General features: G+C 38.5%; 1 long non-coding RNA gene and 1 pseudogene across 1 annotated transcript; both read right to left on the reverse strand.

Moving 5' to 3' along the window:
• Positions 1-3,433: 3,433 nt before the first annotated feature.
• Positions 3,434-7,747, reverse strand: LOC124965608 (uncharacterized). The gene is made up of 3 exons (XR_007105207.1): positions 7,669-7,747; positions 5,209-5,316; positions 3,434-3,671 (listed from the first exon to the last, which is right to left on the reverse strand). It is a non-coding gene; the product is annotated as an uncharacterized LOC124965608 (long non-coding RNA).
• A 20-nt stretch (positions 7,748-7,767) lies between these two features.
• LOC124965785 (60S ribosomal protein L7a-like) overlaps positions 7,768-24,597 on the reverse strand; it is a 43,725-nt pseudogene continuing 26,895 nt past the window's right edge.

Genomic DNA, 24,597 nt, shown 5'->3' on the forward strand with positions numbered 1-24,597 from the left:
TTGTTCCAGGCCCTTCTAGCTTTTAGAGTTTGGGTTGAGAAGTCGGCTGTTATCCATATTGGTCTCCCCCTATATGTAATCTGATGCTTTTCTCTCATGGCCTTCAAAATCCTATTTTTATTTTGAATGTTAGGCATTTTCATTATAATGTGCCTTGGTGTGGACCTGTTGTAATTTTGTGCATTTGGTGTTCTGTAAGCCTCTTGTATTTGATTTTCCATTTCATTCTTCAGGTTTGGGAAATTTTCTGATATTATTTCATTGAATAGGTTGTTCATTCCTTTGGTTTGTATCTCTGTGCCTTCCTCAATCCCAATAATTCTTAAATTTGGTCTTTTCATGATATCCCATAGTTCTTGTAGATTCTGTTCATGATTTCTTACCATCTTCTCTGTTTCTGTAACTTTATTTTCAAAATTAAATATTTTGTCTTCATTGTCTGAGGTTCTGTCTTCCAAGTGGTCTAGTCTTTTGGTGAGCTTTCCATTGAGTTTCTTATTTGGTTTATTGTTTCCTTCATTTCAAGGATTTCCATTTGTTTTTTGTTTGTTTGTTTGTTTGTTTTTGAGGATCTCTATCTCTTTGTTGAAATGATCTTTTGCTTCCTGCAGTTGCTCTTTCAAATGCTTATTGGTATTATCATTCATTGTCTGCATTTGCTCTCTTATCTCATCCTTTGCTTCATGAATCATCTTAATCATGTATAATCTGAAGTCCTTTTCTGACATTTCTTCTACCATACTGTCAATGAATTCTATTAATATAGAATCTAGATTTGTTTGGATCATTTTCTTCCCTTGTCTTTTCATGTTGCTCATGTATCTTCCCCTCTAGCAGTGCAGATCTGGGGTATTGCAGATTTCCCCATATAGGCTTATAGTGGCCCTATAGGTTTCCAAAACCTTTTCTTTAAGGGTAGATCAATATTAGCAGTGCCCACTTCAGACACTATGCAATCCTAGACCAAATAGCCCCTATGAGGACAATAATAATATTGTCATAATAAACAAAATGAGTTCAAATATCTTCAGTATAACAAACAGATTTGCAATAAGTTCTGCAGTTTCTAATGGAGAACAAAGAGGATGCAGAGGGATGTAGGATGTAGCTGTTAATGGGAAAAGAAAAGAATATACATAAGTTCTAGATAACAAAAAGGGTGAGAGTATAATCAAAAGAAATTGGATGTTAGCATGCAATATGGGAGAAAGAGACTCTGAGGGAACAGGTATACAAAAGGAAAAGACAGCAAGAAAAGTAAAGAAATAAAAACTTAAAAATTGTTCAATAAGGAGAAAAAGGAAAATCTACACTATAACAGTCATATAGTATTCAAACCTCCCAGTCTCCAGTAGCCTGATGCATAAGAGGTACCTGATAATGAGCTTCAGGTCTCCAGCAGGTGTCTCAGGATGGGATTTGCCCCACTTAAAGATTGGAGCTACGACTTCCAGGATTATCCAAGATGGCCGCTCTGGCTTCCAAATGTGTTGGCAAATGGGGAGCTGCAGCTCGGGGTGTGGACGTGGTCGGTTGGATTTCCTGGAGGTGGGGTGTGGTTGATCAGGCAGGGGTCCTGGAGGTCGGGTGTATTTGGTGTGGTTGTGGGATTCTGGAGGCCAGGTGCAATCAGTCGGTCTGGTGTCCCAGTGATAGGGCACAGTCAGTCGGTCTGGGGGGTCCTGGTGGCAGGGAGCAGTCAGTCAATGTGTGGGCCCCAGAGGCAGGGAGTGATCGGTCGGGCTGAGGGATCCTGGAGACGGGGCTCAGTCAGTCTGGCCAGGGGTCCTACTGGGCCTGGCTGTTGTCTCAAAATGGCAGCAGTCACGTGTAAGCAAACCTGCAGGTACTGTGACAGAGAACTTCCAGGCAACAGCAAGCAGCTGGTGCTCCACTGGTGGTTGGCGATCAGTTTGCTGACTGTTGTTGGATGATCGGGAGGTGAACCTCCCGAGGTGGGTGATGGATAATTGTAAGGCAGGCGATGGACAGGCGAGAGGCAGGCAAATAGCGGATGATAGGCACCTGACAGTGAGCAATCTGTACTCAAAAAAGGCTTTGATATGCTGGCAGACTGCAGGTAGTCACAGTACACAAGTGGGGTAAACAGCAGGGGATCGATAAGCAGCAAAAACTGCCTCGCCAAGAAACAGATATCCTCTGCTTGAAACCAGAGTTATGGAGCGACGTGGAAGGTTCATTCTTTTTTTTTTTTCTTCAGTCTCCTCTGAAGGGTTCTATGCATTAGATCAGAGATCCAGTCTTATTACCAGAGCTTCCTGGGCAGGCACACTGGTGAGCCCAGGTCCCTCCCATACTGGGGTCAGCAGTACAGGCCTCCTGAGGGAGAGGTAGGATGATAGTCTTTCTGGAAGCCCCCCTATATTAATTTTGGGGCCAAATTCTTCCACCCCTACCCTCAATCCCAAATCAGTAAAACACTAATATAATATTTTGAGTTGTCCTTAATAATGAAAACTGATATGCAATGAAATACCAGAATTGAGGAATTATGGATCTTGTAACCTGAGGAGTGATTACAGAGATAGAAAGAGTAGTTACAAATTGTCCTACAATCATTTAGAGAAAGGAACAGACACGAAGACCATCCAAAACCATTAAACTTATTTCCCTATCTACCCCAAATACCTCCATGCCTGTATTTCACCTCAGGCCCATGGGTGGCTTTGGGAGACAGGACTGTTCTTTAAGGAAATTGAGGGAGGAAAATGCTTAAACTCTTAGGATTATTCAGGGTAAGTCAGGGTGGGGGACTCTCAGGGAATGTCTCCAGCAGGGCCCAGCCATTACCTTCCATCTGCTGTGCTACTGACAAAGGGCTCTTGCAAGTGATTGGAGTGAAGGGTATTTGTTGGAAATCTGAATCTGAAGGCACTAGCTTTTGTTTGTTGCCATGGTGTTTGGGTTTTCCGTTTTTTGAGATAAGCATCTTCCTATGGTTGCCCAAGCTGGTCTTGAACTCCTGGACTCAAGCAGTCCTCCTGCCTCCACCTCCTGAGTTGCTGGGAATGCACCTATGCTTCATAGTGCCCTCCTATGTTGTGTTTTGTTTTCAATTTGAGAACACTGGTGACATGTGCAGTACAGAATCAGCCTCCAGGTGTTATCAGCCTGTGACAGCAATTGGGCACTAGGTCCCAACCAGAAGCCCTCAGTGCAGTAGATGCTGTGGAGATTTTGATGTAGATCGTCACTCCCTGTGGGTCCTGTAACTTTGTGTTTGTACACACCCTTCCCAGCTCCTTGTCACAACTGTTCTTCATTGGTCTGAGCTATTTCTAACACCCTTCCAATGGGCTCCTCAAGGACAGAGGCAGGCTGTGCCTGATTCTTCCCCTGTGCCTGACACAAGGCCTGATATGTGATGGATACCTTGGAAATACATAATGGAAAAAAGAAGAAGAAAATTATTTTATTCTCATTTATCGATCTCACATTTGCCCCATCTTATACTGGGAGTCATACAGTAAAAAGAGCTTGGAAGACCCTCCATGCCAGCTGATGATTCATTGGCATCTCTGGCACCTGACACCTCTGGATGGTGACTCTCACTTCAGTGTTTCCTCAGTGGCATTCCTATAGGGTGCACCTGTTCCTTTGATGGTCACATCTGTTTTCTATCTCACCTGAACTGCAGCAGTAAAGCTTTTCTGCAATGGATGGAAAGCAAGCATACAAGAACAAAGATACAAATTGATACCTAATGAGGAGTGGGATAACTGGGTCAAACGGTAGTTCCATTCCTAGTTTTTTGAGGAATTTCCATAATGCTTTCCAGGGTGGTTGCACCAAATCTGTAGTCCCACCAGCCATGTATGAGTGTACCCTATTCCCCACATCCTTGCCAACATTTATTATTACTTGTATTCTTGATAATTGCCATTTTGACTACAATGAGGTGTAATCAGACAAAGGGAAATGAAGGGAAGAAAGAGCAGATAGGATAGGAAAGACAGTGGAATGAATCTGAAATAATTTTCCTATGTACGTATATAAACACACCATAGTGAATCTTAAACTATCATTGTACATCGTTTAAGAATGGGGTCCTAACTAGACTGACATACATTCCATGCTTGCACAATTATATCAAAATTATGTATAACTAAAAAGAACTGAAAAAACAATACAAGATGAATATCCCATAGCCAAAACATTTATCACCCAAAACATTTCAGGTTTTGTTACTTTGTATTTGTATAGCCTTTGCCAGGTGAGCATCCCTAACCCAAAAATCCAAAATATTCTACAATCTAGAACTTTCTGAAAAGATTCTTGGATTAAGGATGTCCTCAATCTTTATTTGATTTGGTTTTGATTATATTCTATTTCTATTTTATTCCAATCACTAGGGCTTTTAAAGGGAACATACTTTCATATTAGTAATTGATCTTGAACTGTAATTTTTATAAATGTGTTTGTTATGAATATATATGGTTAAATTATGACAAAAAGGTGAAATAGGAAGTGCAAAGGAAAATGTCTTCATTGTCCAAAGCAGAAGAAATCCCCCTTAAAGATATTCTATCTAGGATTAATTTACTTAAAATGCGGTGCCTGTTGTGAAGATTAATGACAGGTGGCCTTTTGCAGAACTTCTCATCCTGAGTCTAATATGCTAGATTTTTTTTTTCATTCCAAATCTCCATAACTAAAGGATTTTTTCACCCTGCCCTTTGTCCACAATATGGGGCTGTAACTGAGTTTATATTTCTCATCCAACCTTTTTAGCTGTAATTAATATTTTATTATAGCAGATTTTATCACTAACTTGCAGACCACCAGAGTATTAAACTACATGCTTGCATGTGTACACATGCACATACACACACACACACACACACATCCAGAGCAATAGTAACTTACTGATGCCAGGAAAGCTCTTTGTTATGAGATAGGGCTGAGAGAACATAAAACATGCTTGTGGTGGTCTGAAAGTCTTCCACAGGAATTTATGACCAGTCTTAAGATCACAGCAGGACAAAGAGAAAGTTGCTAACACAGACTTCAACCCCACAGGTCTGTTCATGCTGGAAGTGTGCTACCAATGTCTGTGTAACACTAGTTACCAGTCTTCATTCATAATTTAATGACCATGGCAATGTTAGGTCAGCTGCTCTCAGCACCAATGCTTCATGCAGAACTCTAAGGGATGCTAAACACAATGACAGTATGTTGAATTCTCACCTGATTTTAAACTGTTGATGTACTTCTTAAAACTTAGTTAAATCTTACCAGGTTGTTTGGTGTATTTGGTATCATTTCAGTAAGTGTTGATTTAGGAAAGGGCTACACCTGAACAAAAAACAGGGGAAGCAGAAATTGTATGGTTACATGGTGATATACAATGTTTATTTTGCATGTAATTAACACCTTGATTTTCTCACATCTACAAATTATTCTTCAGAAAGATTATCAATACTCATTTCTCTTCTTTTTAATACATTATAGGTCCTTTTTAAAATTATTTATTACATATCTTTTAAAAACTCTGTATGTTTAATTATCTTTAAAAAACTCCTGAGGCTGGGTTGTTGCTCAGTGGTAGAGTGCCTACCTAGCATGTGTGAGGCACTGGGTTAGATTCTCAGCACCACATAAAAATAAATGAATAAAGGTAATGTATACATCTACAACTATTTAAAAAAAGAAAAATAAAAACTAAAAACTCATATATTATTGTTGTTGTTATTACTATTATCCAATTGTAAGAAAATAATTTATGAGATGCTGACCAGTCCATGGCTTGGTAAAGATTTTAGAGTTAAGACTTGAGAAAAATATAGGCTTTGGGATTAGAACTAGGCTCAGATCCCAATCTCAGCTTGCTCTGTTCATGTGACCTAGAGTAAATGAAGCTGTTTCCTTGTTAAAATATATGAACAAAATTGTTGTAAGGAGTAGAAATAACACAAGAAAAAGTGCCTGGTTCATAAAAAGTACCTAAAAAAAATTGGTCATTACTTAAGACAGTATAACAGTGTAATGAGCACAAAATTTGACATCAAAACCCCTGCCTAGACTCACTTTTACTGATAACTTTATCAAAAACCCTCTCTGAGTTTGTTCTTTTTGTGTTATATGGGCATAACAGCTATATTATCTAGCTCAAAATATTAGAGCATCTAATGAGGTACAGTGTTTAAAATGCATTGTGAATTATAAAAATGTATCACAATTTAAATACCAATGAATTTTACTGTGTTTTTCATGGACATCTTTAAAAAAATTGCTACCTTCTTTCTTTCCTTATTGCATATAACCTTATCTTGAGGGTTCAAGATCATACTTGTCTGTGATTATCTTTTCCGTTTTTAGTTACCTAGCCAAAGACTGCTGTTTTTTTTCTTTTTATAAGAAAAAAAAAACAAAACAGGTTTTAAGTTGTTTATCGGGGTAAGATAAACATAAAATTAAGCATTTTGACCAACTTTAAGTGTCCAATTTAGTGGCATTAGTACATTTGCTCTGCTATGTAACCATCACCATCCATCTCTAGAATTTTTAAATTACCCCTTAAACACTCCCTATTACCTGATGATTGCTTTTTCCCCTATTTCTTCTGTTTTGTTGCTTCACTCATTTTAGCAGCAAAAAGTTCATTTCTTCTCCTACCATTACATTAACAAAGTATATTTCCAAAATAAATCACTCTAATTTGGTCTCAGTTCATAAATTCAATTTACATTTTAATTACATGAACTTACAATTAAACCTCAATAATTCTTTTGAGTCTATAAAAGGCTGCAATCATCCAGGCAGTTACCATTATTCACATTCACACTTAGGGGCAAGACTGCAAAATTATCTTTTCCTTAGTTCCCTGAATTCTTACTGCATATCAGTGTAGAGAACAAGGTATAGTGTGCGTCTAGCTTTCTTCTTTAGGGACATGTATGGGAGTAAGAGCAAAAATTGCTTCGCGTTTGGGGCAGTCCTTTTTTCCTAGCACAACTCCAACAGAGGACTGCTGTTGCTTGGGTTCTCCTTGACCACGCCTCTCCCGGGTAAAAGTGGCAAGGGAAGAAATTGCAAAGGGACGCGATTTTGCAAGGGATCGTTCTACCCAGGATGCAGTACAGCACAGCCGATTTTCTAATCGGCGACGGGGACTGTATTCTCTTTTAGCCGAGAACTACAAGCAAATTTAATTGATTCCAGGTTTAAAGAAATATTAATAAATACTACGTATATTGATCTACAATCTTAGGCTTCCGGTCGCCATTTCATTCTCTTCAACCGCCCTGTGATAAGTGTTCGTTTTCATTTTAGAAAAGAGGAAAGTTCTCCACGAGCTTCAGGGCCCATTGAGTGACAGGGCTTGATACACATACCCGCAATGAGTCATCACGCGGAACTTCAAGCTTTGGGGAAGACAGCGGTCTGGCAGTACCGGCCACAACTTCCCTAGTCCGGAGTTTCCCCACATAACCCACCTGCCTTGGACTCCCAGGCAGCGTTACCTTCCGGTGCGGCCATCTGAGCAGCAAACGGCCGCCCTTCACCCGCTTTCCCCAAACCAGGAAAACCACGAGGACTCGAGTGTGTCCGGACTTACAGAGCGAGGCTGCGCAAATCCCCTCACCCTATGGGTTACCCCGAAACTCGGACTAAGCACCGTGTGGCTGACTAGATTCCCACACCCACCTGAACTCAGGGAGCCCCAAGCGTACAGCGGCTGGTTGCTCACAGGCCACTCTAGCCACGCTCAGAGCTGGCAATCTCCTCGCTCCTGGCTTGACGTCATCACTCGGCGCCGTAGGCCTTCGGTTTGCCAGAAGCGCGGATGCGGTTTACAGAGAGCTGGCTGAGGGAAGGTGCGGTCCTGATCCGACCGTGTTCTTTCTTTTCCTCTCTCTGAAATTTTTTCGAATTTTGCCCGGGGGTAAAGCGAGATAGTGGCGTGAAAGCCGCAGCGTCCACTCCTGGCCCTGCCGGGGGCTGAGAAGTAGGAAAAAGCGCGCTACCTTCCTCTCCGTGGGTCCTATGCTGTCCGCCTCTGCGTATTCGCCGGCGGGTCCGTAGACCCAGTTTTCTGGACGCCTTAATGCAGCGGAGAGCTCACCTGCACAGTGCTTGCGGTCAAGTCAAGTTTCTCTGTTCGCTTGGCCTGGAAGTGGTCTTCAGAAAGGGAGCTGCTGAAGGTGGAGTGCGGGTTTATACCCAGTGACCGGGTTCCCGCTCTGCCTCCTAAACTACCAGGTGTTCCAGCAGCCTGTTCACCACTCTTTGACACTTAGTATCTCACCCTAAGAGACGGAAAAGGAGCTCCTAAGCGGGATGAGACAAACAGATCACCTTTCCTTTGGGAAAGGTTACCAGCGGCTCTTTTATTCTTGCCCGGTGAGAAAAAGTAGTTTGAGCATTTGGAAAACATTCTGCAGAGCACTTTCATGTTACTTCATTTAACTGCTAGAATAACACTAAGATGGACTGTTTTATTATTCCTGGTATATGATATAGAGACTGAGATCCCCGCAAAACTTTAGTGACGCTCTGGTTTTCTGACTTCAGATCATGGATTCTGTTCTTTTTATGTTGCCCACCAAAGAAATATGTATTAAGAACATTGTTCCAGATCATTTACCGTATTCGTCTCCACTCCTGTATTTACACCACCCCTGTAATCCCAGGGATTCCGGAGGCGAAGGCAAGAGGATGGCAAATTCAAAGCCAATCTCAGCAACACAGCGACCATATCTCTAAATAACATATAAAAATGGCCTGGGGATACAACTCAGTGGTTTAGCAACCCTGGGTTCAATTCCCGGTACCCACCCCGCCCCCCGAAAAGAAACCTTAAATAACAAAGTACACGGTACCTAACACATAATAGGAGTTAATAATTATTGCTCTAATAGTTAAATATATTCACAAAGAAGAAATGAAAAATAGTTTTAGCATACTTTAACCAATTTAGCTAATATATTCATTTGATGTTTTCAGATAATATATGTGAATACTGAGTTTTAATATCTAGAAAGCATCATGTATTATTTTAATACCTATTTCTACAAAAACTGAAACATGCAAGATCAAAGTGGCCTTCCAGTGTTGCAGCAAGCTATTTTGTTAAGTTTGTAAGTTCTGACTTTACCTGTCAAACTTTTATACAAGCTGCCTAAAATTCACTCATTCCAGGAGTTCCAGTTTTTTTGTCATACAGTTTGTAGTGTGTGCTTAGTTTATTCATTAACCTATTGTATTACTATTAGGAGAGGTGTTGTTTTTACACTTGAAGTTGTACAATGCACTTAGAAACTTAATTGGGAAAGGTGAGGACTTATGAACTTAAACTATAGTCTTAAGTGTATTTTTATTTTATTTGAGGGGGACATTTTCTTCTTGAGAGAATATTATTTATTCATGTTACATATTTTAAGATTGTCCATAAATAAGTTTAATTCAATTCAGTGGATATTTATTGAGCTTCTAAAGTATCAGACACCTGGTAGTTCAAACATAAAAAAATGCCTACCCCTTAAAAGCTAGGTTTATTGCAAAGGTTATTAGTTAGGATATGCTACAGGAGATTTATGTACAGTATGCTTCAGAAGCATACGTGAGGTGATCTGCTTAAAGATATCAGGGAGTCTTTTAGATGAGCTGACATCTACTGCATGTTTTGAAAGGTAGAGTCAAAATTTGCTGTGTAATAAAGAGAAGAAAGATTGTTTAAGCAGAAAAAAATTATAAATGAAACAATGGAAATGTGAACATTTAGAAACTAGACAAGGGTATCTGTGCCAGAGTTAAGATAATCAGAGAGATTGGTGTGGAAGCTGGGATACAGAATTTGAAAATACTTGAAGATCATATAACCCAGTGGTTTCTGTGCCTGTCAGCTCAGAATCACCATGAGCCATCCTTTATTTTTAAGTGAAATCCCTGGACTGTTGGTTAGTTCTTTTGACTCATATTTTTTGACAGTAGAACACAGATAATTTTCCTAAATTCTATAATTATTGCATGTGTTACAGAATACACTGTGAAAAAGGGAAGAGAATATTTCTCTTGGATCTACAGGACATAGAGTATCACAGAATCTAAGTTTCATTAAGGACTCTAATGTCATCTAATTTTATCTCTGGCCCAGCCTACCTCCCTGCTACAACTTCTCTGATAGGTGGTAGTCTAGCCTCTCCTAGCCACACTCATTGATGGTGTCCTGTTAGACAATTTTTGTTATTTCAACTCTTATGATGAGTTGAAATATGCTGCCTTAAGCCACTCACTGATTCTAGGCAGTATTCCCACATTGCATTCCTGGTTCCTTACCAGTGCAGAGTAGAGCTGGAAATATTATTTCCTTTTTCTGGATATATTCTATTGATGCAATGTTGTGGGCTTACTGTGCCCCTAGATTTTTCCCCTATACCATGTGTTAGTATTACTACCTTAAAATAGAAAAAACAATGAGTAGGGATATAAAAGTATTTTTAGCTAGTCTGATCTTTAAAAAAATCTTTAATATATTACTCTTCTTTAGTAACAGTGTCTTTGGAGACAGACTAACTTTTTTAATCATTCTTTTCCCTGAAACAATACTGTTATTTTAAATGTTAAATCATAGTTGAAACCAAATCAAACCTTTTCATCTGTTTTTGAAGATTATCTTTTTAAATCAAAGATAATTTAGCAACATTACAAAACATTCAGAAATGAGAAAAAGGGGAAATCATAGTCCTAATTCTTCTACTTTTAAAAACTACCATTCATTTTGGTATGTGATTACAGTTTTTCTCATCTTTTAAAAGACATATATTGTTGAATCTTATCTTATTCATTTAACTTTATGTCATAAGCATTTTCCCAAATTATTGTAGTCATCATAACCACTGTTTTTAATTGCATATATCCTCTCAGATAGCTTAGTGGTGAGGAGAACAGACTGTGGAACCAGACTGCCTTGGTTCATATCCCAGCTCTCCCATTTATTGACTGTGTGATCCTGAACAAGTTATTTGACTTTTTTGTGTCTCTGTTTTCCCATTCTATAAAATGAAGATAATGTGATTTATCTCAGAGGGTTGTAAAAATTAAATGTTAGTATATTTAAAGCTCTTAGTGTGCCTGACATATAGTAAATCCTCTACATGTTATTAAAAACCCTGTATAACCTTTATTATTCAATCCACATATCAAAAACTACTTAAGTATGTCTACTTTGAACTTTAGGTTACTTCTATTGCTTGTCCCTATAAAATTTTGATGTGAGTGACAAAGTGTATGTTTTAAGGTATTCTTCAGAAGTATTTTTCACAGACTATTTTACTCTAAAATTTTTTAAACTTTTAAATTGGTTTGTGCTCCACTTGAAGGTATTTGTACTGCATCTACATCTTTTGTATTGCTGGGAGATGTTTTGGATTGTCTTCCTTTGGATCAACAAGACAAATATTCAGTTGTGGAAAACAGTGTTGCTACACGGAAATCAGTAAGTGCCTTAGTTTCTTTTCCTGTTAACTTTATATCTGAATAGATCCCGAGTTCTGAGAGTAGTTTTGGTTTTTTGCTTATATTTCTAATATTGCTGATTGCCAAAAGTTTGTCCCTGTGAAAGAATTATATACTATGTTCTCTTGGGAGAGCCAGTAAGAACCAGGTGGAGAAAAATTTGAGTGCAAAACTTGATTGAGAGGTAAAAATTAATTTGAAGATACATACTTTCAGATGTTTATAGCAGATACTCAGTGTTGTGTTATGTCATATTTCCTGAAAATACTTTTATTTCTTTGAAAATGTTATTAGGTTGACAAAAGTGAAAGCACAGTAGATTCTCAGTGCACTTGGTCTTCTTTAATGTTTTAATTCCTGTGACTTATTATTTTTGGGGGGGGGGGCTTTTTTTTGTAAACAAATGGGATACATGCTGTTTCTCTGCCTGTACATGGCATAAAGGCATACCATTTGTGTAATCATAAATTTACATAGGGTAATGTTTGATTCATTCTGCCATTTTTTCCCTTCTCCCCCACCCTCCCAGCCCTCCCCTCCCTCTATACAGTCCTTCCTTCCTCCATTCCTGCCCCCCCTCCCTAAACCCAACTCCAATCCCAATATTAACCCCTCCCACCCCCCATTATGTGTCATCATCCACTTATTAGCGATATCATTCGTCCTTTGGTTTTTTGAGTTGGCTTATCTCACTTAGCATGATATTCTCCAGTTTCATCCATTTGCCAGCAAAGGCCATAATTTTATCATTCTTCATGGCAGAGTAATATTCCATTGTATATATATACCACATTTTCTTTATCCATTCATCAACTGAAGGACATCTAGGTTGGTTCCACAATCTGGCTATTGTGAACTAAGCAGCTATGAACATTGGTGTGGCTGTATCTCTGTAGTATGCTGATTTTAAGTCCTTTGGGTATAGGCCAAGGAGTGGGATAGCTGGGTCAAATGGTGGTTCCATTCCAAGTTTTCTAAGGAGTCTCCATACTGCTTTCCAGAGTGGCTGCACTAATTTGCAGCCCCACCAGCAATGTATGAGTGTACCTTTCTCCCCACATCCTCGCCAACACCTGTTGTTGCTTGTATTCTTGATAATCGCCATTCTATTTGGGGTGAGATGGAATCTTAGGGTGGTTTTGATTTGCATTTCTCTTATTACTAGAGATGTTGAACTTTTTTCCATATGTTTGTTGATTGCTTGTAGATCGTCTTCTGTGAAGTGTCTATTCATTTCCTTAGCCCATTTGTCGATTGGATTATTTGCATTCTTGGTGTAGAATTTTTTGAGTTTTATAGATTCTGGAGATTAGTGCTCTATCTGAAGTATGATTGGCAAAGATTTTCTCCCACTCTGTAGGCTCTTTCTTCGCATTGCTGATAGTTTCCTTTGCTGAGAGAAAGCTTTTTAGTTTGAATCTATCCCAGTTATTAATTCTTGCTTTTATTTCTTGTGCTATGGGAGTCCTGTTGAGGAAGTCTGGTCCTAAGCCGACATCTTGAAGCTCTGGACCTACTTTTTCTTCTATAAGATGCAAGGTCTCTGGTCTGATTCCGAGATCCTTAATCCATTTTGAGTTTAGTTTCGTGCATGGTGAGAGATATGGGTTTAGTTTCATTCTGTTGCATATGGATTTCCAATTCTCCCAGCACCATTTGTTGAAGAGGCTATCTTTTCTCCATTGCATATTTTTGGCCCCTTTGTCTAGTATGAGAAAATTGTATTTATTTGGGTTTGTGTCCATGTCCTCTATTCTGTACCATTGATCCACCTTTCTATTTTGGTACCAATACCATGCCGTTTTTGTTACTATTGCTTTGTAGTAGAGTTGAAGATCTGGTATTGTGATACCCCCTGCTTCACTCTTTCTGCCAAGGATTGCTTTAGCTATTCTGGGTTTTTTATTCTTCCAGATGAATTTCATAATTGCTTGCTCTATTTCTGTAAGGTACATCATTGGGATTTTAATTGGAATTGCATTGAATCTGTATAGCACTTTTGGTAGTATGGCCATTTTGACAATATTAATTCTTCCTATCCAAGAACATGGGAGATCTTTCCATCTTCTAAGGTTTTCTTGAATTTCTTTCTTTAGTGTTCTGTAGTTCTCATTGTAGAGGTCTTTCACCTCTTTTGTGAGATTGATTCCCAAGTATTTTATTTTTTGTTGATGCTATTGTGAATGGGGTAGTTTTCCTAATTTCTCTTTCTGAAGATTCATCGCTTATGTATAAAATTGCCTTAGATTTATGTGCACTGATCTTATATCCCGCTACTTTACTGAATTCACTTATGAGATCTAAAAGTTTTCTGGTGGAATTTCCTGGTTCCTCTAAGTATACAATCATATCATCAGCAAATAGGGATAGTTTGAGTTCTTCTTTTCCTATTCGTATCCCTTTAATTTCTTTGGTCTGTCTAATTGCTCTGGCTAGAGTTTCAAGGACGATATTGAATAGAAGTGGTGAAAGAGGGCATCCCTGCCTTGTTCCAGTTTTTAGAGGGAATGCTTTCAGCTTTTCACCATTTAGAATGATATTAGCCATGGGCTTAGCATAGATGGCCTTTACAATGTTAAGGAATGTTCCCACTATCCCTATTTTTTCTAGTGTTTTGAGCATGAAGGGGTGCTGTATTTTATCAAATGCTTTTTCTGCATCTATCGAAATAATCATGTGATTCTTGACTTTAAGTCTATTGATATGGTGAATGACATTTATTGATTTCCTGATGTTGAACCACCCTTGCATCCCTGGGATGAAACCCACTTGATCATGGTGCACTATCTTTTTAATATGTTTTTGTATGCGATTTGCTAAAATTTTATTGAGAATTTTTGCATCGATGTTCATTAAGGATATTGGTCTGAAATTTTCTTTCCTTGAAGTGTCTCTGGTTTAGGTATCAGGGTAATATTGGCTTCATAGAATGAGTTTGGGAGGGTTCCCTCCTCTTCTATTTTCTGGAATACTTTGAAAAGTATTGGAATGAGCTCCTCTTTAAAGGTTTTGTAGAACTAGGCTGAGAACACATCTGGTCCTGGACTTTTCTTTGTTGGTAGGCTTTTGATGACTTCTTCTATTTCATTACTTGAAATTGGTCTATTTAAATTGTGTATGTCCTCCTCGTTCAGTTTAGGCAATTCATATGTCTCTAGAAACCTGTTGATGTCTTTGAAATTTTCTATTTTGTTGGAGTATAGGTTTTCAAAATAGCTTCTAATTATGTTTTGTATTTCAGTCATGTCTGTTGTGATATTTCCTTGTTCATTCCGAATTTTAGTGATTTGGGTTTTCTCTCGTCTTCTCTTTGTTACTGTGGCTAAAGGTTTATCAATTTTGTTTATTTTTTCGAAGAACCAACTATTTATTTTGTCAATTTTTTGTATTGTTTCTTTTGTTTCAATTTTGTTGATTTCAGCTCTCAGTTTAACTATTTCCTGTCTTCTACTACTTTTGGTGTTGGTCTGTTCTTCTTTTTCTAGGGCTTTGAGCTGTAGTGTTAGGTCATTTATTTGTTGAGTTTTACTTCTTTTATTAAATGCGCTCCATGAAATAAATCTTCCTCTAAGTACTGCTTTCATAGTGTCCCAGAGATTTTGATATGATGTTTCTTTGTTCTCGTTTACCTCTAAGAATTTTTTAATTTCCTTCCTAATATCTTCTGTTATCCATTCATCATATAATAGCATATTGTTTAATCTCCAGGTGTTGGAGTAGTTTCTGTTTTTTACTCTTTCATTTATTTCTAACTTTAATCCATTATGATCTGATAGAATACAAGGTAGTGTCTCTATCTTCTTGTATTTGCTGACCTTAGCTTTGTGGCATAATATATGGTCTATTTTAGAGAAGGATCCATGTGCTGCTGAGAAGAAAGTGTATTCGCTCTTGGTTGGATGGTATATTCTATAAATGTCTGTTAAGTCTAAATTATTGATTGCGTTATTGAGATCTGTGGTTTCTTTGTTCAATATTTGTGTGGAAGATCTGTCCAATGGTGAGAGAGGCATGTTAAAATCACCTAGTATTATTGTGTTATGGTCTATTTGGTTTCTAAAATTGAGAAGGATTTGTTCAACATACATGGATGAGCCACTGTTTGGGGCATAGATGTTTATGATTGTTATATCTTGCTGATTTATGCTTCCCTTAAGCAGTATGAAATGTCCTTCCTTATCCCTTCTGACTAACATTGGCTTGAAATCCACATTATCTGAAATGAGGATGGATACTCCAGCTTTTTTGCTGAGTCCTTGTGCATGGTATGTTTTTCCCCATCCTTTCACCTTTAGTCTATGGGTATCTCTTTCTATGAGGTGAGTCTCTTGCAGGCAACATATTGTTGGATTTTTCTTTTTAATCCAATCTGCCAGTCTCTGTCTTTTGATTGATGAATTCAGGCCATTAACATTCAGGGTTATTATTGAGATATGATTTGTATTGCCGGTCATTTGGTTCATATTTAAAATTTTTGACACATCTTGGTTCCTCCTTTCTTTGACAGTTCCTTTAGGATAATTCCTCCCTTTGCTGATTTGCTTCTTTGTTTTTTATCTCTTCCTCATGAAATATTTAGCTGAGAATGTTCTGTAATGCTGGCTTTCTTTTTGTAAATTCTTTTAGCTTTTGTTTATCATGGAATGATTTTATTTCATCGTCAAATTTGAAGGTAAGTTTTTCTGGCTATAAGATTCTTGGTTGGCATCCCTTTTCTTTCAGAGCTTGAAAAATGTTGTTCCAGGCCCTTCTAGCTTTTAGGGTCCGGACTGAAAAATCTGCTGATATCCGTATTGGTTTCCCCCTGAATGTAATTTGGTTCTTTTGGTTCTTTTCTCTCACAGCCTTTAAAATTCTGTCTTTATTTTGTATGTTAGGTATTTTCATTATAATGTGCCTTGGTGTGGGTCTGTTGTAATTTTGTGTATTTGGAGTCCTATAAACCTCTTGGACTTCATTTTCCATTTCATTCTTCAGATTTGGGAAATTTTCTGATATTATTTCATTGAATAGATTGTTCATTCCTTTGGTTTGTTTCTCTAAGCCTTCCTCAATCCCAATAATTCTCAAATTTGGCCTTTTCATGATATCCCATAGTTCTTGGAGATTCTGTTCATGATTTCTTACCATCTTCTCTGTTCAACTTTGTTTTCGAGGTTAAATATTTTGTCTTCAATTATCTGAAGTTCTGTCTTCCAGGTGTTCTATCCTATTGGTTATGCTTTCTATGGAATTCTTAATTTGGTTTATTGTTTCCTTCATTTCAAGGATTTCTGTTTGGTTTTTTTTCAATATCTCTAACTCTTTATTGAAATGATCCTTTGCTTCCTGAATTTGCTCTGTTAACTGTCGATTGGTGCGATCATTCAATGCCTGCATTTGCTCTTTCATCTCATCATTTGCTTCCCTAATCATTTTAATTATGTACATTGTGAACTCCCTTTCTGTCATTTCTTCTGCCATGCTGTCGTTGGATTTTATTGATGTAACATCTAGATTTGTTTGGGGCATTTTCTTCCCTTGTTTTCTCATATTGTTCAGGAATCAGTGGGTCATTAAGATATTGCAGGTTTCCTCTATCAACTTATAATGTCCCTGAAGACAAGCAAGTATATCCCCTCTTATCCTTCAGTAGCCTGAAGTCTTGGAGGAAGTTGATAATGCGGAGCTCCACGAAGAAGCTGCCTCTCTAGGGGTGGTGACCCTCAGGTGGTATATATTCCCTGCTAGTGGGCAGAGGTGCCTCCACTTGTTGACCAATGGTCATCCAGTGGGGAACTAGACTGTGTGCTGAGGCAAGGCCTGTTTGTGCCTGTGTCTCTGGTTTTACCATCCCTGTGGGAAAACCTCCCCCGGCAGGGAAGACTCACTCGGTGGGGACGTCTCGCTGGTCAGTTCCCATCCTAGAGGTTCCCCTCAATCTACAACTACCGCCTGGGCTGGGCTGTCTTCCTCTGCAATGTTCCCAGGGGCCCGGACCTACCTCCTGGGCCTGGGAGCCTCACCCTCCGCAGGCGAGTCTCCTTAGGCTGCCTCTCCCAGAGAATCTGCCCGCAGTCCTGGAAACTTCGCTCCGCCCCTAGGCGTGTCTCTGTGCGGCTCTTCCAGCAAGAAGCCACCTAGTTCCTGGGACCCTGCTCTGCACCTAATCGCCTGGCTATGCGGCCCCTCCTCTGAGCCGCCAACTGGAGCCCCGTACAATAGCTCCGATACCCAGAGACCCACCACACACCTCCTCCTCTGGACAGCCGCCCGGTTTCCGACACAGTCACTAGGAGTCCAAGCAACTCACTTCGCGTCTCCTCCTCCCGCCAACTGCCCGTAGCCCTAGGCAGTCACTCCAAGCCCAAGTGACCCACCGCGCTCCTCCTCCAGGCAGGCCACCGGTGTTCAGGAGTGGTCGTTTTTAGTCCAGTCAACTCACCATTCGCCTCCTCCTCTGGCAACCGCCTGTGGCTCTGATGCAGTCACTCCTAGACCAAGCAACTCACAGTGCTCCTCCTCCAGGCAGGCCACCGGTGTTCTGGAGCGGCGTTCTGAGTTCAAACAGCTCGCCACGCAGCTCCTCCTCTGGCAACCGCCTGTGGCTCTGATGCAGTCACTCCTAGACCAAGCGACCCGCCGGGCTCCTCCTCTTCCTCCGGGCAACCCCCCGGTGTTCGGAAGCGCTCGTTCTGAGTCCAGACAGCTTGCCACACAGCTCTTTTTCATGCAGCCGCCCGGAGCTCCAGTGGTTGCTCCGAGTCCAGGTACTTGCTGAGCCGCCTCCTCTATGATGATCCCAGTTGTCCGTGTTTACCGCTCCGGTGGGGGGAGGGGCGTCTCACCGAGCAACTCCACTTCACAAAGTTCCCTGCATTCTGGGGCTACCACCCCATCCGGGACGCCTCCCCAATGGGAGAGACTCACCCAGCGGCTTTGAGTTGGTCCCAAGCCTCTCACTATCTCCTCTTTTGAATCTTGCGTCCTGGAGCAACGTGAAATGCAGCCGCCCTCTAGTCCGCCATCTTGAAAACTCTTACTCTTTTTTAATGTTTAAATTTTTTTAACTAAGGCTTTTCTAAACATTTTCTTTCCCAACCTTTGCATTTCCTAAAATAATTTAGTTACCAAAAAGAAAAGAAAAGAAAAGAAAGAAATCTTAAATCATTTATGTATTTAAAAATATGTTTGGAGAACTATTAGTGAGATAAATTAAATGACTTCCAGTATGTGAACAATTGGAAGAATAAAACCCATGTTATTTTAATAAAAATGTATGTTCTTTAATTTAAATTGGATGCAAAATCAAATTTGAAAATCATTTGACTTTTTCCATTTCTGAATTCAAAATATTTCTTTTACCTGATTCCTTTAAATTTTTAATTCTTTTTTGATCACATAGCCATTTCACTTTTAGATTTTCCTTAGCAATTTATTTAACATAATTATTTCATCCAAGATAGCATCTGATTGTATAGTCCCATGGTTTGTTGGATATTTCAGGTGTATAATGGCCATAAAAATAATTAACATTAATACTTTCAACATCTAACTAGACAACTAGTTAAGGGATATTTATTCAACCAAAATAGAAGGACATCTCTTGACCTCATCAGAAATAAAAATGACCTGTAAAACTTTATCCACAAGGGTTTTTACTTAAGGTGTGCTGTCATTATGACTATCCCTTCATTTAAGTGTGTCTCTGTGGTAGAATTTCAGATAAACATGGCCTTGGATCTTTCACTTGGCAGGTGTCTCACCTGATCTTGACCAGTTTTGTCAGGTCAGGCCATAGCCATGTTTAGGATGCAAGGTTTCTTGCAAAAAAATCTTAATATGAGTGTGTTCAGGAAGAAGTGTGATCTGCATGTTCCCAAAGGAATGAAGGCCCACATGGACAGTTGTAGCTAGACACCCCCTATTTCTCAATCATGACTCACATTAGAATTTGTCCAGTTTGCTATGCACAAAGGCATTAGATGTGCTGAGAATTCAGTTGTCAGGAATAAAGAATTCCTAAGTGTAAACCCCAACAGAAGGAAAGGAAAAGCTGATTCAATCTTTTTTTTTTAATTTGTATATATTTTTACTTGTTGATGGACCTTTATCTATATATGGTGCTGAGAATCAAACCCAGTGCCTCATACATGCTAGGCAATTGTCCTACCACTGAACCACAATCCCAGTCCCTGATTCAATCTTAATCATTTTTTTTTACCAACAAAAGCCCAAAGAAAAGTCTGAGGTGAGAAGTTTGTACATGAAATACTTTTGTCTACCTGGTATGAGGTAGCATTGTAGCTCAGGCAAGAAGCACTGTCCCATCCTGGTTCAACAAGGAGAAACCCTTAAAAATGATTTCTGTTTAATAAATTGAACATTGCATTCCTAATATTTTCATTGTGAACTCACTTAGCAGAGGAAATGGATGTTTTGTTGAACATGGGTTTGACATTCCATCACATTATACCTTAAATGGGACAAATGATGTGTTGGAAATGGGAAGCCAGGAGAGCTGAGACGTGACTGCCACTCTTATGTCCCTGGTTATCTCATTTAAACAGATATTAAATGTGCATCCCAGTGGTGCAATCACCAACTGCTTCCCACTTGTGAATAAATTGCTTAGAAGGAGTCTTTTGCCTACCAGATGTTACCTAGCTTTTGATTTCCAAAGGCAAGGGGAAAAAAATTATTACTGGTAAAATGCATGGTAAATGAACTCATCTTACTTTTCCACGTGGTTGGGCTAATATGTTATGGAATTATTGCTTCATTTATAAAAAATAATTGAGGAAAATATTCCAGAAAATCAAATTTGGATAAAGACTTAGGAATAGCTATTGTGTTGTTAGCAAGTTTTTAAATGTAAAAGCAGGATCCAAGACAAATAATAAAAATATTTTAAAACTGTGTTTGAGAAAATTCTCTTATAAAAGGATCAGACATGGGTGTGCTGTGATTTAGTAAAATATTGAAGAACAATGTGAACAATTACAGTCCTTTCAGTGCATATGAAAGCTGTGTTTTTTAAAAATCAAACTCATTCCTCTGCTAGCTCTCTTATGTCTTATTACTCTGTTAAATGCAGCATCTTTATTCCCTTACCCACTCTCTCTTCTGTTTGATTTCCTTTCACATTTAGGAGCTACCACTCCAAAACCAGTCCCAGAACATGAGAAACAAATAGACCACATGGTTAAAATTGCCAGCACCTTGTTGTTACATTTCTTGGAGTTGTGTTGCTAATGAAGAAAAGGTGAGTCTCCAGATGTTGCCAAAAATGTAGTTTTCTTCCATTGTTTGCCAGGTTGCTTTATGTGGTAAAATATTCAGTTACTGAGTTGGCGTTGATGGCCAGGACACACTGTGACTCTGTGATTGCTAACATTTTTCATCATATAGTATTCAAGGTTATGGGACAGAAATTTAGGAGTAAGTGGCTCTGGTTTTGTATGAATATACAAAACATATTATGCCAAAATAGTGTAAGAATTATAGGCCTTATAATACATAAAGCTCTAAAAATCTTAGAAGTAATTTCCCTGCTGGGAAATTGGTAGTAATTACTACAACAGGGTAGTATATTTGGTGTTCTCAACGGTATAAGAAAGCACTTTCCTCATTATTTTATAAGGAAGATGAGCCCATGTTTTGTGTAGGCCTCATGATAGAGTGTTTGCTAATCAGCACAGTACCCCTTGAGAAAAGAGAATCTCAAAGAACAGCCCCAAAGAAAAACAGAAGAGCATCAACACATATAAGGACAAGTTAGAGTGTAAGTTAAATGTTCTAATATGACCCTGTCTACCCAAGGGGTCATTTGGGGGAATCGATAAATAGATCTGGCTATACTAAGCAATTCTTAACTTTCCATACTTGAAAAATTTTGTTCTGTAAAAATAAGTAAAACCATACTTAGCAACAAAATCTTCAATCTATATAAAAATGACCAACTTAAAAATACAGATGGTACAAAAATGATATGATAATCTCCAAAACAGAGGAAATACATGGGTCTTGTTACTTTTCTCTGTGGTTTTGAAACAAATACTGGCATGAAGTGGGAGTGAGATCATGGATGGTAGGCAGTGAAGGAGGAGAAATTGCCCAGTAAGGTCTTGAAAGTCATACCTTGTCATGAGGAGAGGCTGGACTGGGTCCTGAAATCTGCTGGTGTCCTTTAAGCAGGTAGGAACATGATTCAGATTTTATGGTAGGAAGTTGAGCTGAGTGAGGAGAGGAAATCCTCTAGTCAGGAAGACCAGTTGAGTGAAGAGAGGGGGAGATCTGAGAAATAGTTGAAAAGTAAATTTTATTAGCCATTTTGAGGGAGAACAAACAATACAGAGAGAGCCTGGCTCCTGGCATGGGCAAGTTAGTGGAGATAGCACCTTTCACCAAAATGTGGAGTGGAGGAGGAAATGGAGCCCATGTGAGGAGTAAAGACGGTGAGTTCAACTGTGCACATGCCAAGTTCAGGGTTCCATTGAAGGAGGTGTGCCCTGGTAGGTGGGCATGCTCCTGTGGAAGAATCTTAATTCCATAGTCCACGTGCCTTCAACACTTCTGGAACCGAAGCTGTGGGTTCAGATGAGGCCACTGGGAGTTATAGAGTGAGAAGCAGCTGCATCAAGAATGAAGATAAAACCTGGGGTGATAGCAATATAGAAGGGGTGAATTGATATCCAAATATGTGCACTTGTGCTGATTTCTTCTTCCTCCATGTATTTTTTCTTCCAGTTCAGCTCCAGAATGAAGTGTGTCCCTTTCATAACTGTATACACCACTGGTTTGGGGTCCTCATCATTTCATGTTCTTTATACCTTGTCATATGTTCTTTATCCTTTCTTTCTTTTTTTACCCTTCATTTAATTGCTCTCATCACTCTGAGTGCTCTTTTCCCTTTTATTCTAGTTCTCTGTACCTCTCTTTACTTTTTGTAAGATCCTTTTTTCTCTTTCTCCATATTTCTTATATTTTAATTTTTTCTCTCCACTTTCTCTCACCTCATAATTTTTCCCTAGATGTTCTTCATATTGATGTTTATATAGATACCTGATTTTTGGTACCAATAATCTTTTTATTGTAGTAGTTGTATAACTCAATTAAAACCTAAACCTAAGCAACAATAAGGTCTCCCATGACTGAATATTCAAACTGAAGATTTTAGAGTGATTTATTGTAAATTCTGGGAATGTATTGGATCTTTGTGTCATGTAGCAAGCTCTCTATGAGGAATTGCTTGAAGTTAGTAATCCAGTTATTTTTGTGACTTTAGTTAGATGTTAATTTATCCTCTAAGGGTCTATTTCTGATGGATTAATTCATCTTTTTTCTACTTAGGTCTCTCAGGTACTCACAGAGGTTAATAAATTATGCAGTTTAAGGGATTACCTCAGTAACATATGGCCTTGATACAACTTTAGGCTAAATATCCATAAGTGCTGTTAGATTTTACGTGATTATTTACTACACAATATTCAAAGGGCTATCTTCACGAATTGCACCACTTCTGTCTTTGCTTCTTTTGAAATATAGACTATGTTTGCCATATGGCAAATTAGCCAATATCTCTTTCTTAGAATATATAACACCTGTAAAATTTAGGCCTGAGTAATCGTGTGTTACAAACTGTCATATTTAATAGAAATTCTTAAAACTTTTAATAGTTCAGGGCTTCACACCCAAATTCAAGTCTATATTTTAAAAGTAGTGCTTTTAAACAGAATAGCTAAAACATGATACTGTTCACAGATAACTTGCTGGAGTGTCACTGATGTATAGCAAGCATGTTTCATTATTTAAGCCTGCCCAGTAGGTCTGTCAGATGCTCTCTTTTTTCAGTCATTTCAGGCCCAGAAATGTTCGTTGGTGAGTAGTTGATCTTTCAGCTGTGCCTCCCCCTGTCCCACAGGAGGCCCTCAATTTAAAAGGAGAAGCAGTGAAGAAGTAAAAAAAGGGAATGAGAGAGGGAAAGGCAAGCACAGCCTCAGGTGTGGATTTCTAGATATAATTAGTCATTTTTGCTGGTAGAACCTAATTCAACCAAACTGTGAACTCATTCCTGTATAGGCTTGTTAGCCTGCTTTTCCTCTACCCACAGCATTCTGAGTCAGCCAACTCAAATATATGCATTGGTCATACAGACCATCAAGGCCTGAGAGAGAGAGAGAGTGGTCTTCTTCAAAAATAGTTGGAGAAGGTGGAAAAGTAAAATCTGTTCAGCTCATACTAATTCCTGGAATTCTTTTGCATATAGGCAATCATGGCTAAAAACTGACATGACCTTCAGTTTTAATGTCCTATAAACCTCTTGCAAATCAATGACTAATAGTTTTTTTCTGAGTATTAAATCATTTGGCCCTTGTCTGGACTAATAAGATATGAAAACCTCTTTTCTTTAAAAAGTTTTATAGGGCCTATACATTTATTTTATTCTATAAGCAAAGCAATTTCTTATTTTCCCTATACTAAAATATGCACTCTTTTGAGAGTGAAACATTTTGATGCAGCAACTATTAAGAAAGGATGGGAGCTAAAAATCTGTAATATTAGATTTCATACAGAGCCCCATGGCAATATACTCTCAAATTAATGTATATTAACTTGAGTAGTAGATATTTCTTACCATATTATACCCATGGATAAATATATTTATATAAATGAAAATACCTGCATTTTCATCACTTCTCAAAGGAATAATTTATCTCAGTTACATGTTAGACAGAAATTAGTATATAAGCACCATCAATTTTACCATGATTAATTATATTTACTATTGTTTCTAAAATTGCTATAAATCTTCCATAAGTTTGAGAACATCTGTATCAATTATAATAATATTCCTGTCTCAGCCATTGTGATACATTGAAATTACAGAAGCTGTGATTATTGGAAAATAATTAAAGAGACATGAATAAGTGGGCAAAATAGCAAATGGTAGGTGTTCTATTATGTAAACACTGGTTATAGGAAAATATAATTGTTTTAATCCTGAAACACTGTGACCCTGTCTCTATAACTTATTTTAACTAAAATACATTTTACAAATGAAGCATAAATTATTAAATATTTTGTAACCATTCTTTTATAGTTAAACAATACTAGTATTACCAAGAAGAAAATTGTAAT

Source organism: Sciurus carolinensis, chromosome 15 (assembly GCF_902686445.1).
Source record: "Sciurus carolinensis chromosome 15, mSciCar1.2, whole genome shotgun sequence".
NCBI classification, from domain to species: domain Eukaryota; kingdom Metazoa; phylum Chordata; class Mammalia; order Rodentia; family Sciuridae; genus Sciurus; species Sciurus carolinensis.